The following is a 20,156-nucleotide window of genomic DNA, read 5'->3' as shown; positions in this document are numbered from 1 at the left end:
GGGGATAGTAGGGTGAAAAGAGAACAGAACAGAGAGTTTGCATAATCAGGATACTCGGTGCCTTCCACAGCAAAGGAAAAGCATCTTTGACGAGAGCTGCCAAGAGTGGAGTGTGGACAAATAAGAAGTGGAGGAATAGTCACGGGGTTATTGAGTAGGGGGCCAATAGTAAGCTTTGAGAAAGTACAAAAGTCCTTTGTAAGGACTTTTGGGAAATGGCATTAGAAAAGAGATACAACTTTAGATCATTGTCCAGCCACCTTGGTTTCTTAATGCTGTTTTAATGAACTTAGTATTGATTCTATGTGCTAAAATCTGCAAGCATGGACTGTTCTACAAATAATACAGTTATTTTTCATTGTCCTCATATTTTCCTTGTCCTACATTCCAGGCACTAAGGTTGTTTTCAACCTTTGGTCTACTAAAAATCCATGATCTCATCCCTAATCATGAGATCACTCATTTTTAACATACGGCTATTGCTTTGCAAAGAGGGTCCTTGCTGGGGCTGTTACTGAATACTAATATTTCATTCTCTTTTGTGGAAAATAGTACATCCTAACTTTAAAACTAATACAACAAGCAATAACATACTAGTGATTCCTTGGCTCATGTCTGGGGAAAAATACTTAAGGTCTTTAAGAGTTAAACTTACTAATAATTTTAGGTGCTTAATAAGAATAATGGAATTTCTCCCATTGATATAATAGAAGGGGCAGAGTTCAGAGCTCTGAATCCCCTAATCATATAAGGGTTGTTTTTTCACAGCCTCCATGCCAGATGCTCTTTCTGGGCTGGCTAATTTTAATACAAGACTTGGATAATAAGAATCCATTATGTCATCCTTGGAATGCTAAATATTGGCAAAAAACAGCACAACAACAAAGCAAACATAAAAAAAAATGAAAATAAATAAATAATAAATAAATAAACATGAGTTTACTCATTATCAACAGATATTCTCCAAAAACATTTCATCCCATGAATTTGACCTTGTGTTTTTTAAGGCATATTAATTATTGTAACCCTTCTAGGAAAGTATCCTGAAAGCATTCATTGGAGAAGATCCTAATTAAAATCCCCAAAGAATTATCTCTCTAATAAGAGAAAATTTAGTGACTTTTAGGCTTGCTGTGGGAAGTTAGGCATCACAGCCCATGATCTCTCAAGGAACACTCACTTGCAATGTATGAAGCCCAAATATAAAACAGCCATTGCTTTGGGTAACAACAAATTTCCTTTGAGGACTAAATGGGAAGCAGGTGCTTTGATCTCTACAGAGAGCCAATTACATATCCTAAATAAGGGCTCTTTTGAACCATTGATTTTCATGGTTTTACTTAAGCTGTCTAAGTCTATAAAAGAAACACTTAGGAATACAATGTGTTTGTTAGTGACAAGGAAAAATTCAGATTATTCCAGGAAAGGTAAAATGCAGGTTACCCAGAGGTCTCTGGTTCATATTTACTTCTGTGTTATGAAAATGAGCTGAATGGTTAGCCAGGAGATAGAATGAAAATAAAATAGATATGTATAAACAAGAGTCAGCTTTCTAGTTGCTTTCAAGAAAAAACATAGAATTGTTTGTTTTGTCTTTTGCTGAAACTTTAAAGATGTAGCTATTATATGCTCTGGGTAACTATCTCCAGTACCTATGTTCCACCTATACGTAGGATTATCGAGAGAGTCTACCTTGGCTGGACAAAGAAATTTCAGAACGATGGCAAATTTTGCTTGTGAACACAGGCAGATAACTAGTGCAAGCAAAAGCCAGTAACAATATCATATTTTCAACATACAGCATCTTTAGTAGTGATCACAGACATAATTTATATTCACATGCTTATTCATACTACATTTATGAGACTGCCCGTAGCAGGGTTGATTTTACATATAAAGCATCATTTCTCACGGATATCCCATCTCAGTCTTAAATGTTTCTGTCAAAGAAGTTTTCACAATGGTGTCCCTTAATATCTGTTTGTAATACCTCCTCCTATCTGCTTTTCTTATATAACAGGTTTAAAAAAAATTTTAGGCCTTTTCTAACATTGAATCTCACTCACATCCTGTATTCCTGGCACAGTAAAAACTATCACTCAAGACCTGTCCTTTTTGTTAATGAGAATAATTGATTTCTGTCCCAGGGTATATCTCATTGTGTATTTTGAATTATTTTTAAGTGTCCCTTGGGTTTCTTTCTTTTTCTTCAGACTGGACATATCTAGTGAAGTTCACCTTTTCTGACAAACCTTGTTTTCTAAACATTTTATCACTTCATTTCTCTGCACTCTCTTCAATTTGTCATTGTCTTTTTTTTTTTTTTTTTTTTTTTTTTTTTTTTTTTTTTTTTTTTTTTAGCAGCCCCACATGAGTGAAAACCTCCAGAGGGCATTTTAGCAGGAGCCAGAGAAGTACACGAACACAATTTTTAAACTCATTCCCAATTTTTCTGCTTAAACAACCAAACAGAAGCACAACTTTTCTTTTGAAGTGAAAGCAGTCATATACAGGGCCTATCACATAAGATGTGCTCAACAAAGGCATAATTTTAAATATATATATTGATTTCAGAGAGGGAGGGAGAGGGAGAGAGAGATAGAAACATCAATGATGAGAGGAAATCATTGATAGGCTGCCGCCTGCACGCCCCCTAATCGGAGCCGAGCCCCGCTACTGAGGAATCTAACCATGACCGCCTGGTTCATAGGTTGATGCTCAACCACAGAGTGCACCAACCACGCCAAAGGCAACTAAAAGAGGCAGGAAGAGAGAGAGAGATGGGGCTAAATCCGTGGTTTCCAAATGTTCGTACTCAGTCCAACTGTATCACTCAGGTGCTCAGTTAAAAAATAAGTATTGAATCCCACTTACCCATCCCCCATTCCCAACTGCCCTCCAACTACTGAATCCGAATCCTTGAACATGAGCCTGGGGAAATGATATTTAACATGTGTCCCTGATGAACCCCTCAGCACAGCCAGGTTTGCCTCTCGCTCTAAAGTAGAGAGGACTCTGAGGCCCCCATCTAACCAGAGCTAATACTGTTGGTCTGATTGTACTATCAGCAGCTGAATGTGGTATTTGACTCAATTCTACTTTGATTCTTGTTATGCCATCTACTTTGGTTCCCCCCCCCCCCCAGCTCATGTTAAGGAGCTAAATATATGGTTTAAGATACATGTGTAAAATACTGTTAGAGAATTTGCAGTTATAAATAGTTAATTCTTGAAAATTAGAAATCTTAGGGATGATTTTTAAACACGTGGAAAATGGAACTCACAAGGGAAACTAACTCCCACCAGGACTGGGCCCATTCCTACATCATTTTCCAGCACCTTATGCAATGTGTAACATAAAGGTATTCAGTCCAATAAATATATGTTAAACACATTAATAAGCACCCATGTGCTCTCGTTGACTACAGCAGGAAAAACTGAATACCTAAAGTGCAAAATGGACTTATATTCACGTAGTAAAACAGGTGTGAGTCTTATAAATAAAAACAATGTGTTCACCATATTTAGCACACTAAAGAGCATGTAGCTTGGAAAAACCTCAAATTTATTCATCCTCTTGTGGATCAGTTTATATTCAACCTCATTTTATAAAGCCTTTGATGCAGAAATAAAAATTATGCAATATAATAGTATAGGTTGGGGGTTAATGGGGGGATGAGGACACATATGTAATACCTTAATCAATAAAGAAATTAAAGATTAAAAAAAGAAGAAGAAATGAAAAAAAGAAAGAAAAAGAAGAAAAAATAATAATATAATGAGATATCACCTATTTTTTAGCCTCTGGTCAAAAATCAAGGTGTCATTTAAAAATACATTACCATCCTGGCCAGTGTGGCTCAGTTGGTTGAGCATCATCCCACACCAAGTGGTCACTGGTTCAATTTCTGGTCAGGCACATGCCCGGGTGTGGGCTCGATCCCCAGTAGGAGGTGGGCAGGAGGCAGCTGATGAATGTTTCTCTCTCTCTCTCTCCCTCTTCCTTCCCCTCTCTCTAAAATCAATAATAACATACTTTTTTAAAAAAACAACAACTCATTAACAATCTCATTTAGCTTTTGGCTGAGGGATTCTGTCTAGCTTCATTATGAGAAAGAGCAATAAGTAATTTTCTTTCTACCAAAAATAGACTCAAGTTTGTATTAAATATTATATATAAACTTGTTTAGCTATGGAGGATTTAATAATTTCTTTCTTTTTTATGGAGACAAAATACTGATCCTAGATAATATTTCTGAAATATATTGCAAGGCTTTTAAAAGGAAAAAGAAATACGTGTTAGAAGATGGGCCCATAAATTCTTGACCTTTCATCTCTACTGGAAGAATCATTTAAATTCACTCTATCCTTGTGGTTCACAGAGGTGTGAGAATGTACAAGTAAAAGCATGAATAGTTTTTATCAGTGAGAAGTAGGATAGAACATGAGGAATAAGCACAGGTTCCTTTGAAGTGGGAGGTGAAGCGACATTTCATATCCCCAACATGTCTATTTCTCAGAAAAAGCTTCGATAGACATAAATGCAGGTTCAAGATATACAAGATCTTTGGCTTCACGATTTCTAGAACTACACAGGACAGCTGACAAATATGTCTCAAAGACAGAAAAAATATAAAGAAAGAAATATGATGTCAATAGTTAATTGTGGTGATTGCCTGTTTTTGTAATATGCTTAGGGCTTGCCAAGGGAAGTTTATGAAAATAGTCTAGGAAAGTTAGAACTGTTTTTCAGTGTTCTCTCTAAAAAGAAGTGAAGAGATCAAAATTGCTCTGACACTATCAGTCAGAGTTTTCTATCTAGAAATATCTTTGGAATTAAGCCAATATTCTTTGAATTTGGTCTTTCACGATAGAGAACAATGCCAACCCTTTTCATGGTATTAGGGATTGAAGTTGAAATAGGGCATTAAGCTGTGAGAAGTTTTAAAGACGTTTACATATGACATTTTAGTAAATTTTTAAAATTATCTATGCTATCACAGATTGTCCACTCTAGTTAACAGATTATAGCCAGAGTATAATCTAATAATTCCCAAATCTTGCAATATTATCAAAATTGAATGTTACTTTAAAATTTTTTTTGAAAGGTTATCTTTCATAATTATCACTCCAAATACTGTAAGCTGATATTACCAGAGAAAACATTAATGATATATTTTTTAAAATTTTAAATCAAGGTGCAATTTAAATACCATAATGTGCTCCAAATTTGATAAGGTTTTTCAAATGTTTGCATCTATGCAACCACCATTCTGATCAAGATTTAGAACATTTACATGACCCCACACATTCCGTGTCCCTTTTCACACAACCTGCCCCATCTCCCAACTCTTCCATACAACCCTCAGGCAACTACTAATCTGCTTTCTGTTTGTATAAATTAGTGTGTCTGTTCCAAGATCTCATATAAATGATATACATACACAATGTGTATCCCCTTTTGGGTCTGGCTTTTTTTATGATCATGTTTTAATATTTATACATGCTGTTGAGTTGTATTGCCAAATAGCATTCCATTATAAATACACAATTTATGTGTTCATTTCCCTGTTGTATTTGGTTTGTTTTCAGTGTTTGGCTCTTATGATTATGGCTCTTATGAACATTATGGTTAAGCCTTGTTGTATTTCTCTTGCTTAGAGCAGTTATACAATCTTAACTACATGTTTATCTTTCTAATAATTTAAAAGATATGCATATGGTGTAAAGATTGCATATGCGAGTAACATAATAGGATATGAGATCATTTTTGCAAGAATTGTTAAATAATAAATTTTCCTCTCTCATGACCTTTTATTTGGTTTTAGATTTTTTAAAATTTTCTTCAAAAAATTTCCAAATATTTAAAGAACTTGAATTACTACATCTTGTAACTTTTATTCTCTTATCCTTTCATTATTGACAATTTTCTGTACAATTTTAATATACAATAAAACATGTGATTTATTCCCAGTCACATTTAGTAAATGTGACATCCTGACCACGTGGTTCATAATTTGGTGAACTTGAGGGAGGCGTGATGCTTACATATAAATCACAGGGAGCACATGAGTTTTTCAAAATATCAAGAATATTTTATAACAGGGAAGACAGACATTTTTAGTAAATTCCCATTCCTTTCTGACCGCTGCTGCCTGGCCAATTCCCACCATGGTAATAAGAAGAAAGAATATATATATATTAGTAGACCTTAACTTGGAAATGTGTTAACCAGTAGATATATTCTTGTCTTCCTTCAAACATCCTAATACACGTCTTAGTGATAGTCTTTCTAATTACACATTGGGTCAACTATGTTTGTTTATCTTGGTTTAAGAGAGAACGCACACACAAGAAACTGAAATTAGGAACCACTCATGTTTTGTTTATGTCAGTGCCTTAGATCTAAACTCTAGTCTTATGAAAGTCCCATTATTTCATTGACTACAAAAAAAAAAAATGTCCTGTCCTCTGAGGAAAGTGGAGGAGAGATAAAAACTTTAATGATTGGTTAAATGCAGGTCAGTAAAATGTTTCCTGAACAACCACTTTAAATGGAGCTTGGCAATATAAAGCAATTAAAACAGAAGAGAACATGGTCCCTGAATTCCTCCCGGATCTTAAATCCTGGGGAGCGACATAACTGTAAAGCGATTGTGCATATAAAGCTGCACTAAACATGTACAAATTAATAGAGCACAACACTTTACCATACTTTGCGAGGCTCTTTATGAGGGCCCTCGCTTTCCTTTATCATATCCTTTGTAAATCAGGAACTCATATCCTGCGTTCCATTCATTTTACGTGATTCTTAAATCCTTTCCTCTGTGAATCAACGCATGCTGTTTCTCTGCCTGGAACTCGTTTCCACCTTGCTAACCTTTATTTCCTTTTCAGGCCTCTATATACACTTCATCTTATCCAAGAAGCCTTATCGGAAGCCCCGAGTGTGGTTAGGTACCACTCTTACATGCTTCCATAAACCCTCTCTGGCTGCTGTTTATTTTACTCTATTATCATTTCTCTTGACTTCTTAACATTCCCCACTAGTTGCAAGCTCTGTGAATGCAAGAACCATGCCTATCTCAATCTCTCTTGTATTCCTGCGGTTTATTACAGAACTTGGCCCATAGAGGTTAACTCATAAATATTTGTGAGAGAATGAATGAATAAACGAGGTGGAATACAAACTGCTGAAGGAATGGAAATAACAGAGTGAGGCTTAGCTTAGAAGAATTAAGGCAGGTTTCTTAAAATAGGTGAGCCTTGGTCCAGATATTGAAGTGAATAAAATCTAATAACTGTCAGAGAACAGATTGGTGTACCAGATTGTATAAAAGGTAGGTACAAAAGTCATATTCTAGGGATTAAAAAAAAGATTAGCTTTACAATAAGAGAAAGAAATAGATTGTAAGTGGAAAACTAATGAGAAGTGGAGTTGAAAAAAATCCGTTATCACTGGTAAATGACTTTAAGAACTACAAGCTAAAGATTTATATCAAAAGCAATCAGTAAATTCATCTTAAAGAGATGGATATCACAATGAGAATAATATTTGAAAAAGATATTGATATGTAATCATGATTGTAAAAGAAAATGTTAATGATAAGTAAACAGGTGTGTATCAACTATAGGTCATTAAAAAAAAAAGGGTGATGCCATTTACATTGCAGAAGGGAGAGAATTATTAAGCCCTGTTTTCTACAGTTTACCTCTAGCTGGAAGTGTGTGAAGCCTTGGGGAGCATACTTAGGGTGCCACTGAGATGCTTCAGAGCAACACAGTGTCAGTTTAAATGGACACCGGGAAAGCATGGCCTAGTGGTCTGGAAAGAAACATTCTGTTCATTCAATAAACCTGCTCTCATCTCATTTTCTTAAGGCTTTAGGATTCGATTAAGTGTTAAGAGCTGCACAGGGAGAAACCTGGGTTCTGATTAGACAATAACCGGGTCATTAATTTTTTATATTTACATCAATGTTTCTCATACTATAAAACTAGTTTTCAAAAGCTCTGGAAAACTTAATGTATTCCAGTATCACATAGTGTATCACTGATTTAATCCTTTGTGATCAAATAAATCTGGGACAAAGAAATGCACATACCAATCACTGAGTTCAATAGCACCTGTAGGAAGTGTGTGGCTGTCTTGGCTAAATAATTAACTGCTTCTCAATGATGATGCTCACTAGCCATACTGGAGCGGCTAAGATTAATGAAGACTTCACCTAAAATTTGGAAGCTACCTTATCAACAGTTTCTTTTGCTTAATTAAAAAAGGATCTTTGCAATTTTTATATGAACAATCTCCATTTGGAAACATCTGGCTCCCCTCTGACTCTGATGTTTGTAAAGGATCAATATCTGGTGAGCATGGTGTACAGTGAACATTTGAAAGGATGGAAAACCAAGCAAGCCAGGGAGGCAGCATGCTATGGCAGAGAAGTGGCCACCATGGAGAGTTAAAGGGCTGGGTGTTTATCTCGTCTTTGCCATTTGCTAGCTGTCTAATTTGGGCAAGGTCTTTAACTTCTATGAGTCTCAGTCTTCTCATCTAAAAAGGATGGAGAATAATACTTATCTCAAAACGCTCTGTGTAAAGTATATAATACAGTGCCTGGGGGGCAAAGTAAGTGCTCAACTAACACTTACTATTAGATATTAGTGGCATTTGGATCATTATTAAGGATACTATTTCACTAGTCCCTTTGAACATAAATATACTTTGGAACTTTGCATTATGCTGTATAAAGCATTCCTATGACACATCATGCAATCTAGGTATCAGCATGTCTGCATCATGGGCTGCTCAGAATCAAAAAGTTCTAGAGCTGGAGGAAAGCAACTATCAGGGGTGGGCAAACTTTTTAACTCGAGGGCCACAATGGGTTCTTAAACTGGACCGGGGGGCCGGAACAAAAGCATGGATGGAGTGTTTGTGTGAACTAATATAAATTCAAAGTAAACATCATTACATAAAAGGGTACAGTCTTTTTTTTCAATAGTTTTATTCACTTCAAACGGGCCGGATCCGGCCCGCGGGCTGTAGTTTGCCCACGGCTGAACTAGATAGAACATTTGTTTTTCTCTTTGGCAACCACAAAGAAGTTTTCCTCCTAGTCTAGAATTATTTCCAACTCTCCACTACTTGCTCCTCCCCAAATGCAAACTTGCAGCGGCTTAGAAAGGAAAAGTGGCAAAATATGACTCCCCTTTGGGTAGGTGGATCTGCTCCTTCTGCCTTTGGGTTGCTTCTCCAAATAACCAGCGGGCTAGAGGCTGTAATAGTGCTCAAATGGGCTGACCTCACTCATCCCTGAGGTGATCCTTTCTCCCGTTATACTCGGTCTAATTACTCTCATTACCACATATCTGCCCCACCCCCTGCTGGCTCTGTGGTAAATTTGGCTGCTTGGTCCCTCTTCTACTTTGTATAGTCTTAGAAAAATGTCCTGCTGCCGCGATTCTGCTGGCTACGACCAAGGCTGTCTTATTCCCGAAGACAAATGTTTATTGAAAGGAGAGGACTGAGCACAGTGGAGAGAGCTGTAGATCCAGACAGACTGAAGGTCAGATTCTTGTTCTCCCACATACTGGCTGTGTGACCACCAACAGAATCCTGGAGCCGTCGCGTCCCATGCCTAGTAGAACTATTTTGCAGCATTGTCATGAGGAAAAACTAAAATCACAAAGCCAAACACCTAGCATAAGACATTTTCTCCCTGTTCTTACACACCCAGGTTCTCCCAAAAATCATTTTTAGTTTTTGTTAGCAAATTTATGTGGTTCTCAACCTTCCTATTGCTGCGTCCCTTTAATACAGTTCCTCATGTTGTGGTGACCCCCAACCATAAAATTATTTTTGTTGCTACTTCATAACTGTAATTTTGCTACTGTTACGAATCGCAATGTAAATATCTGATATGCTATATGTGTTTTCCGATGGTTGCGACCCACAGGTTGAGAACCACTGCTTTAAATCAAATTCCCCCCCCACACACACACACACAATTGTAGAAAGGTAAATCATCCTAATGTTTTAAAATTTTATGCTAAACCTGGTAAAAACCTTCAGTGAAAGCTCTCTTGAGTCCTATTTCTCATTAAAATACTTCTAGAGTTAGAGTTAAGGATGTTCTTTTCCTCTAATTAAGAAATACACTCTAAAACATTTCTCAAATGAAAGTGAGTCAGCAGTACACAGATACACACTCATACACATGCAGGACTTGAGTTCTCCCAGTCTCTGAGCTTAACTATAGTGCCCACAATTTATTTCAGAGTTTCATCTCTTAAGTGTACCTTTTAATGAAGAACTCCTCTCTTAATAATGGAAGCAACATCGCTTCTCGGCCTTTTGGCTAAGATCAAGTGTAATAATGGAAGCAACATAATAATACATCAAAAATTAATCAATTACATCTGCTTTTAAATTCCCAATGATCTACTAACTGCGAAATTTTGAGATATAGCCAGTAAATGTCAAAACCACTTTATTTGTAAAAAATAGGTAATATCTACCTGTTGCTACATTTAATTGGTTCTTTATAAATTATTTAATACAGTGCCTGGAACACAGTAGGTGCTCAATGCATCTTTTTTTAAGGTTTTTAAGGTACTACTTCTCTTTTTTACTGCCTGCATCGCCCTTCTCCTGTCTTCTTATTCTCAAATAGTAATTATCATTAGGAAGCCTAGTTCCCTTAAATAATGCCCTAAGTTATTCATAAATATATATAGCCTGCCCTCCCAATGCCTTTTTCTACTGATGAGCAGGCACAAACACTCACATAAACCATGCTTCCAAGACACAATTGTATTACACTAAAATCTTCCTCCTTGTTCTGTGCCTGATGGCCAACAGAGCACAGGGAAGCATTTTCAACACCCAAACGCAGACTTCAGCTACACCTATGGCTTTTCTCCAGGCTAAATATTCTCAATTCTTTCAATGTTACTCATATTTCAGGCTTTCTTAGACATTTCACCACTGGTCATCCTTCTATGTAGGAATTACTGGATCTAGATAGAGTGGAATTTCTAAATAGTTAGTGAAATAATATTGGGGAGGGGGGAGCCATATAGGAAGAAAAGAATTTAATGAAGGGAAGATATCCCCCACCATGCTAATTATATACAGTCTTTTATTACAGAACTAGAGGCCCGGTGCACAAATTCGTGCACTGGTGGGGTCTGGCTGGCCTGCCCCGATGGGGGCCCATCGGGCTGGGCCGGCAGGTGCCAGAAGCCAATTCTAGCTTGTCATAATTGCAAGAGTTTCATTGAAAGGTTGATGGAACCTGGGGAATCAACAGGGTTGAGTCACACATGTAGTCACCTGTCGGGAATGGCTGAGGGCATTTCCCTAAGCCTGAATAGGATACATTAAATTGATTTGCTCAGCTGCCAGACAGCTCAGGGCATCTTAATCTACATGTTATTGCCTCCTACTGGCCAAACACCTGAACAGCCATAGGCTAATTTCCCCCATTCTGACAATGCTTCTGTATACAAAACCCTGACCCTTTGAAGTGTGTATCTCTGCCTCCCCTCAGGACAAGTTGTGTTAATAAAAAGCATGGGGTCCTGAGACGAGCAGAACTTAGATATTAGTTTCCTTTTTAGCTAAGCTCCTCTGACCCCCAAATGCCTTTCAAAATTATGCTTCGTCTCTGGACTCCTATTTAATCTATGCACAGCCTTCTCCAGATTTCCTGAACCCTTCTTGATGCTGGAACAAGAACCCTGGCAGGCGGGGGTGAGGGGTCACTGGCATTTGGACAGCTGGCCCTGCCCCCAGTCGAGGTGTTGGGGGCTGATTTGGGGCTGGGCCGGCCAGGGAGGGGGTGCTTATTGGGACCCGGATCAGGCTGGTTGGCTGCCACAGTGTGTGTCATAGCCACTGGTCATTCTGCTGTTCAGGTTGCTTTTATATACATAGATGATTTGTGGGGACAATTTTTAAAACTAAGAAGTAGGAACAGTTAAAGCCCTGTTGGCTTGTGTCTGCTGCCCTCCTGCTGCCCAAAGATGCTGCCAGGAGCAAGATTTTCAGCCTCCTCCTGTCCTAGTTTTTAAAATACTTTTCAGTCTTCTCTGTGTATACTGCATGATATTTCTTTTCTGTTTGGTACCACATAATCACTCACTTTTTGCAAGTTAATTCTCTAAGCAAGATGGCTTCTTAAAAGCAAATTTAAGCTCAACAGAATGAATGTTGCTCATCTTACATAGTTTGGAAATGATTAACTCTCCTACTGTGGCAAAATGTAATATCCTGGCTGACCAATAAATAAGGAGCACATTAATCCTAAATTACTGCTTTAAATAGACAGAGTTATCTATTGGGATTAATCAGCAAGTATGTGCCACAATTGCTTTTTTTTTCTTCCTCTTTAAGTAAAGGACAACTATGTTAGTTAGGCCAGGTTAAATGACATGGGTCTTGGATCATGTCTTTTCCCAAGCCTTTATCATTGTATACCTTTTAGCAAAAAGTAAAATGTTTCTTAGGACAAGCACTGCTTGCCGCCATGCACATTGGTGAAACAAAGAAAAAAAATTTCAGATTTTCAATAGTTAGACTGATCAATATAATTTTTATGAGTTAATACTTTTCATATCCACTTTAATAGGCAAAAGCCAAATAACCTTCCATTCATGATGTGTTAATGATTTGCTATTCCCACTATTTTATTCTTCTTCTAGATTTGTTTTCGTCTAGTTTAGGTAGTGATGGAACCAAGAAGATCAGTGTTAGACTGTATGCATGGGAGAAAAATGCAGCTCTAGAGACACCATGCACAACTGGTCATTAGCGACAGCACTGCTCTCAGCCTCGTCCTATTCCGCATTCACCAGCCAATGCTTTTCAAACAGTTTGCACAACTATAATGTGTACCATGTGGAACATGTATTTTTATACCACGTCCCAAAATTAAACTTTTCCTTGTCAACAGGATCTCTACTTTCTTTCTTTCATGTCTACGTTCTCCCTGGACATTTTAATCTCTTTAACATTTTTTTACATTTAACGTTTATCTCTTTTTAACATTATTCCCCCGTTTCATTCAAGGAGAGCTTTGGGTGTTTCTCATCTACACTGCTGAGCTGCTACGTCTGCCCCTTATAAGATCTGTGGAAATGTAAGCCTATTTTTTATTGTCTATGCTTATTGCAGTTTAGTCCGTTTTTACTTCATCCTGCCCCTCAGTCTGCTTTCTCATTCCAATAGGAAGCTGTATAAAACAGGTTTTAAGTGCTTTAGATTTTTGAGTGCCAGAATTTTGACGCTAACTATGCTACTTACAATTTCTTTCTCTTGGCCAAGTTATTAAATTTCTGAAAGCCTCAGTTTTATCATCTGTAAAATGGGGATACCACTAATATTTATCTAAGGGCTATTATAAAAATTAAATGACATTGTGCATCTATTATACTTAGATGCCTAAAACATAATACCAAAAAAAGACTGCCATGAATATAAAGAAATCCCCATCCTCATCTCACAGTGAAAATGTCTTTTTAAACTTCACTGTAAAAATAACATGAAAATTTTCTAAAATGCTCTGCCACTTCCTTTAACAATTTTGTGAGCCTTGCATTTTTTTAAATGTTTTTAAGGTACTACTTCTCTCCTTTCTACTATGTCTGCATTGCCCTTCTCCTGTCCTCCTATCCTTAAATGATGAATGAATTTTTTGAACTGGGAGATATAATTATTTTTCTCCAACTGTAAGAAAATCTATACCTCTCCATCCTTCCTGATAGGACTGGTCAAGGATTTCATCTTGCTTATGGGTGTAAATTCATTTTTTTAGGAAGTTAGGAGAGGAACTAGTAAGATTCACTATTATCTTCACCCAGACATGCTTTCCATGATTATCAAGTGCCTTTAACTTTATCTTCAGAAAATCTTAGCACTTATATACACATTAGGAATAATTTCCATTACAGTTAAGTCATAGGAAATTACTTTCATGTTTCTAATAAACTTCATCAGTGATACCAGATAAGTTTGTCAGAAATGGGATAACATAATAAAAATCTTCCTTTGACATTTGTATATTGGGTTCATTCTTGTTTTCGGAGTCTTCCTTTGCATTTCATTACTCCATTCAGCCAATACATATTAGGGTTTCTCATAGAACAGGAAGTCAGAACCATATATTATTTCTAACACATAACACTTGGGTGCCTATTTAATTTCTTATCTTTTGTCTGAATGTAAAAAAAGTCTTCAATAATGAGGCCGTTAAAGACTATAGTCCCAGGAGATTAATTAAAATTATTAAAAATAACAACATAATTGTTATATTAATATAGTTAAAGTTGAGAAATTAGGCCACATAGAAATGAACATAAGGCCCCTATTTGGGGAGAGAAATTATAAAAGAAAAATTATTAATTTCTCTGTAAACAAGAAATTGATTTTAGTTAAGTGGAAATTACATGAGATATCATCTCACACCTGTCAGAATGGCTAACATTAAAATATCAACAAATAAGTGTTGGCCAGGAATGTGGAGAAAGGGGAATCCTTGTGCCCTGTTGGGAATGCAGATTGGTGCTGCCACTATTGAAAGCAGTATGGAGGTTCCTCAAAAATTAAAGAGAGAGCTGCCATATGACCTAGCAATTCCACTTCTGGGTATTTATTTGAAGAAAACAAGAACCCTAATTTGAAAAGATATATGCATTCTTACGTTCATTGTAGCATTATTTACAATAGCCAAGATAAGAAAGCAACCTAGGTGTTCATTGATAATGAATGGATCAAGATGTGAGATACACACACACACACACACACACACACACACACACACTGGAATATTACTCAGTTATTTTAAAAAAGGATAATATCTTGCCATTTGCGACATCATGAATGGAAGGAGTATTATGCTAAGTGAAATAAGTCAGACAGGAATTGACAAGTAGTGTCCATTTGGAATCTGGTAAAACAAAGGAATAAGAAAACAAAACAGAAACAGACCCATAGATATAGAGAAGAAGCTGATGGTTGTCAAAGTGTAGGGTTGTGGGGGATAGAAAAATTAAAACAAAAAAAGGACTACATGATTTTAAAGTTATCATGTACTGTACCATGAAAAAGATTATGAAGCAAATCACTTGGACATAAAATTATTTCATTTATATACTGTGCAATAAATCATCTGCTCTTGCTGAGAATAAAAGCCAGGCAATAAAAAATATTTATGACTCAGTGAGCTAAGCAAAGAACCTATTTGTTTTGCCATCTAATGCAGGTGACAGAACGGTTTCAAGTCAAATTACGTTTGACTATGCTCTGTTTTTATTACATTTCTATCACATTTGCCTCTTAATGTGAAGAGATAAAGATTCTCTTGTTGATAAATTGTTTCACTCTTGAGTCTGTTTTTGCCCAGCTGAATTGTTGTGAAGCATAACTCCAATATTTGTGGAAAGTCATAAAACGTGGCCAAGTGTAGGAGATAGTTCACAAATTACACTTATTATTAATCATTCCAGATATGAATCAGAAACAATGAATTTAGACACTTCTTGTTATTTCCTTCCTGTCTAGAAGTGAGCTCTTTATTTTCCAAGTGCATGAAAATCTTAGGAAAGTCACTGGTGTTTGAAGAGAGAGGGTCAATCTGCTAACTCTCTTTCATTAAAGTTTTAGTAAAAGCCCATCTATGTGACAGCATCTTAACCTAAAATAGGATTCAAAACATTGTTTCTTCCAGTCAGTTCTGCTCTACTAATAGGAAAAAATCAGTGCATCTACTAATAATATATGTTGGCCATGTCCTGTTTGATCAAGCAATTGAAGATATCTAATCATCAGGATATATGTGTGTAATTATGAAACAAGCTAAAAATATAAAATAGTTATGAAAGAAGTTGCAGTCACCCTAAAGTCATATCACTAATTTGAAGTTTGCGTCTCTTTCTCTGGCTCTTTTCTGTATATTCCTACAATATCTTTGCCTAGACTTCATTTTCTCTCAGATCCACTTTGTCAAATGGATATGATTTTGATTAAAGAAATGGGAAAAAATTAAAGCTTCACAAATAATCCTCCATGAAGTATATATTTAATTTATATAACACTGAAACATAAACTGATAAAAAATACAAATGTGTTCATTTAATCAGTTTTTCCATTATAAAGAGTTTATGGTGAGAAAAACTGAACACTAATTATAAATTAGCATTTAGAAGTAGAGGCTGACTCTATTTTCACTTGATGACATCTATTTCTGGGGTCTTAATTGGTATGTATGTATGTATGTCCACTGCGTTACATCTGGTTGGTTTGATAAGCATTCTGCCATTTTGATTGAAAATAAGACTTCAGGAGGTGAATTATTGTACTGGGTCTATTTGGTATGGGTTTTCCTTTTAGAGAAAAATCAGATAAATTTTTAAAATAATACTGTTTTTAAAAAATATGGAAAGAATATGTGGTTCATATTTGTAATAAGAAAAGCTGGAGTGCCTATAGGACCACAGGTCTTCATGTATTTTGGTGATGATTCTCTTTCCTTTGCTCTTTGGAAGCTAAAGGATGTTTAATTCATGTTTGTAATCTTAAGTAGGGTGTGGACACATTGTCTGAGGTCAGAGATAAAGTGCCTAAAGTTTCTTTGACCAAGGTCAGTTAATGGGAACCAAAAATACATATTACTTTGGGTAGAAGTCTGAATTAGGATTCTCCAAATAATAAAAGGACAATCGTGTTTTAAAAAAAAATGGGGGGGGGGTTTTCTTTCCTTCTTTCCTCTTTCCTCCCTGCCTCCTTTCCTTCCTTCATAAACCTTATTACCTTTTCTGAATTGGCCTGGGCCTCATATAGATTAATAAAATGTCAATTTAGAAATAGCTATACTTTGCCCTGGCCAGGTGGTTTGATTGGTTAGAGTATTGTTTCATACACCAAAAGGTTTCGAGTTCAATTCCTAGTCAGGGCATACGCTAAATTGCAAATTCAATCCCCAGTTGGGGCGCATACAGAAGGCAATCAATTGATGTTTCTCTTTCATTGATGCTTCTCTCTCTCTCTATCTATCTCCCTTCTGTTTTCTCTAAAATAAATAAAAACATACCCTCGGGGTGAGGATTCAAATGAATAAATAAGTAAATAAATAAAATAGATATGCTTTCTTTATTGCTCCAAACATCTCCAATTGAAAGGCTTTCCCACAATCATGGATTAGCTTTTCCTTAAAACATACTAAATTTTATTGCTTATACCCAAGAAGGTGCTAGCTCTTGTGGAATTTCCCTGAAGTTTTCATGAGCAATAAATGCCATCCAGAGAACATGATGTATAATATCTACTTTTAACTTCCCAGGACTCTCCTGCTGACGAATGTTTATAAAACATGCATCAAAGTTAATGGAAGGAGGGAATTCCCCTTGAGAAGAGAATACATGTTGGGGAGTCAACTGAACACAAAAGGCATGGTGCCCCAGTGCAGTTCCGGCTGGAGGGCTCTGCTGGATAGCTGAACCACATCGGCCATTTGGTATTCCACAGCCACGGACAGTCTCCGTGGTTGTTCTGATGGGAAATCAATTATTCATTTGCCAAAGTTTGATTACCACTTGAAATGATATTCTAAAAATCTCCTGTGTGCATTGAAAAAAATAAAAGCAAGCAAGAGAACAAGGTAAAAATGCAAGATGAATTTTTCTTTAAAAATAATTTATGCTGTTTCTTATGATTTGAATAATACTTCTGAAGAGCGATAATTTATTAACATACTAGTAAAAGTTTATGGCAAGATTAAGGATTCCTAATAGTTCACAGTTTATTTAGTTAAAAGTTATTCTTCTCTTAGTTATCAACACTCAATTGAGTAACATATCAGATACTTAACTATGAAATCCGATGAATAATATGAAAATTAAGTGATTTTGTACATGTCAAATAATTAGAACCATCCTGGACATATTAACTGCTTGGTAAATAAAAACAATAAAAATATTGTTATCTGCTATGATCATTGAGGCTGTTCATAAAAACACAATTCTCTATTCTTTCCAGACAAGATACAGGATTGTACTTGCTTATGCTCTTGATATTAGGTGATCAGATTTGGAGGTGGGAAAGAAGTACTGATTATGAATTCCAGGATGATTTCTTAGATGACAGGATGGGTTATAAAAAACTCTTTTCTGCCTGTGAACAACCAGGTGTGAATTCCTACCATGAAATTGGATAAATAAGTCTGGGCAGGAGAGAGATTTGGAGTCCCTAGTTTGTAAGTGACTGTTGAATTCTGGGGCTAAAGGAATCACCCAGGAAAGATTTATAGAAAAATCTGGACAAATAATGTGTTAAGATCAAGGTCTGAGAACTTCAGAATTTGAAAGGTAAAGTAAGAAAGGATAAGAAAAAAAGACTGAGAAAACTGAGAAATATTTTTGGCACAGCCAAAAGGTAGGGAGAAAGCCAGAAGAAAGGGATACCATATAAGTCAGTACAGAAAATAAAGTGTTAAAATATCGCACAGCCATAGAAAACCCTCAGTCACTGCTTAGGAAAATAAGACCTTTCAATAAATATGCCTACTGTTCATTTTATTCTTGCAAATGCTTCTATTTCTTAAACTCATCCATAAGAAAACACTGTGACAAAATATTTTGCTCTTTAGTACATCAACGCCTGACTGGATTACAATTCCAATTTGATTCTGGTTGTAGAAACAGACAGTAGCACAAAGAGGGTTAAAGAAGGAAATGAGTGGAGCAATTTGCTGCAGACGTTTTGAAACTGGATGTGTGAGGATCTCAGGTATCTCCTATGCTACCTACAGAGGCTAACCATTTTGTGTTGAATGAGTACAGACGCAGCTTTTCATCTGAATTAACTCTGACTGTGAGGATGATATGACTGTTCTAGATGCAACAGTGGGTTGTTCACGAAGCAGTGCTCCAAAGGACACTTCTCTTAGGTACAAACCAAGCACCTCAAATATGAGGAATATGGTTAAAAAAGTGCATAGACTGTGCATGTATTATGCCATTTGGGGGTCATTTATAACTTGTGTTTTGTTGCCTGAAAACCTACTTTGTTTGCCATGAGTTTGTTTGGTCTTTCACTCAAATAAAATGGAATATCTGGTTTTTCTGACACCTAATGAGTATACTTTTTCTTCAACGAATAGCTCAGAACAAGAGAAGCACAACTAATTAATTAATTATATTGCGTATAAATTTACTAAGTTGCTCATCTTATTGACTAATATACAACCATGACTGTAAAGCACTGGTGTTTACTGATATATGAAACTGTGCTATGATTCCATGTGTATGCATATGTTAGAAATATCAAGTGCGTGAAATTTATGATCAAACTGACCCCAATTGCTAGGGCTGAGACCAGAAATCAGGTTAAGTGACTTTCAGTTAGGCAACTTGTTCAAATTCATCTTACTAAGAAATCTCGGAACAAAAATTCAAAGATCAGAAACTATGAGATTCATTTAATAAGAGGTAATTAAAAATGCTTTGTCCACATTTTCAGTAATAACTTATTTAATAGAATTATCATAATGCAGGTTTTTTAAAAAGTGTGACAAACGGGTCACAAAAGAATCCATTCATTTAATTAACATGTTTTAATATGTATTTTTTTAATTATTGACAGTGTTACAGATGTTCCCCATTCTTTCCCCTTTGCCACCCTCCATCCTAGCCCTACCATCCCCCAGGCCTTCATGGGCTATGCATATATGCATATAAATTCTTTGGTTAATCTCTGGCCATCACCCATAGCCCACTCTCTGCTGAGATCTGTCAGTCTGTTTGTTCCATGCCTCTGGACCTGTTTTGTTGGTCAGTTTATTTTTTTCATTAGATTCCACAAATAAGTGAGATCATGTGATACTTGTCTTTCTCAGACTGGCTGTCTCAAAGGGTAAGAGGTCATTCTAAGTGATCTTCAGAGTATTCCATGGTACAAAGGTACCACAGCTTTTTTATCCACTCATATCCTTATGGACACTTGGGCTGTTTCCAGATCTTAGCTACCGTAAATAATGCTGCTGTGAACATAGGGGTGCATATATTATTTATGATTGATGTTTGGGATTCTTAAGAAGTATTCCTAGAAGTGGGATCGCTGAGTCAAACGGCAGTTCCATTTTTAATTTTTTGAGGAAA

The 20,156-nt window shown here is 36.3% G+C and overlaps 1 protein-coding gene across 9 annotated transcripts in view; it reads right to left on the bottom strand.

The window, feature by feature from the left end:
• MAGI2 (membrane associated guanylate kinase, WW and PDZ domain containing 2) overlaps nucleotides 1–20,156 on the bottom strand; it is a 1,174,807-nt gene that overhangs the window by 550,436 nt on the left and 604,215 nt on the right. The window lies entirely within an intron of this gene.

The sequence above is a fragment of the Myotis daubentonii genome, chromosome 10, assembly GCF_963259705.1.
Source record: "Myotis daubentonii chromosome 10, mMyoDau2.1, whole genome shotgun sequence".
Taxonomy (NCBI): domain Eukaryota; kingdom Metazoa; phylum Chordata; class Mammalia; order Chiroptera; family Vespertilionidae; genus Myotis; species Myotis daubentonii.
Note: the sequence above shows the minus strand (reverse complement) of the source record. Positions and strands in the feature narration are given on the sequence as shown.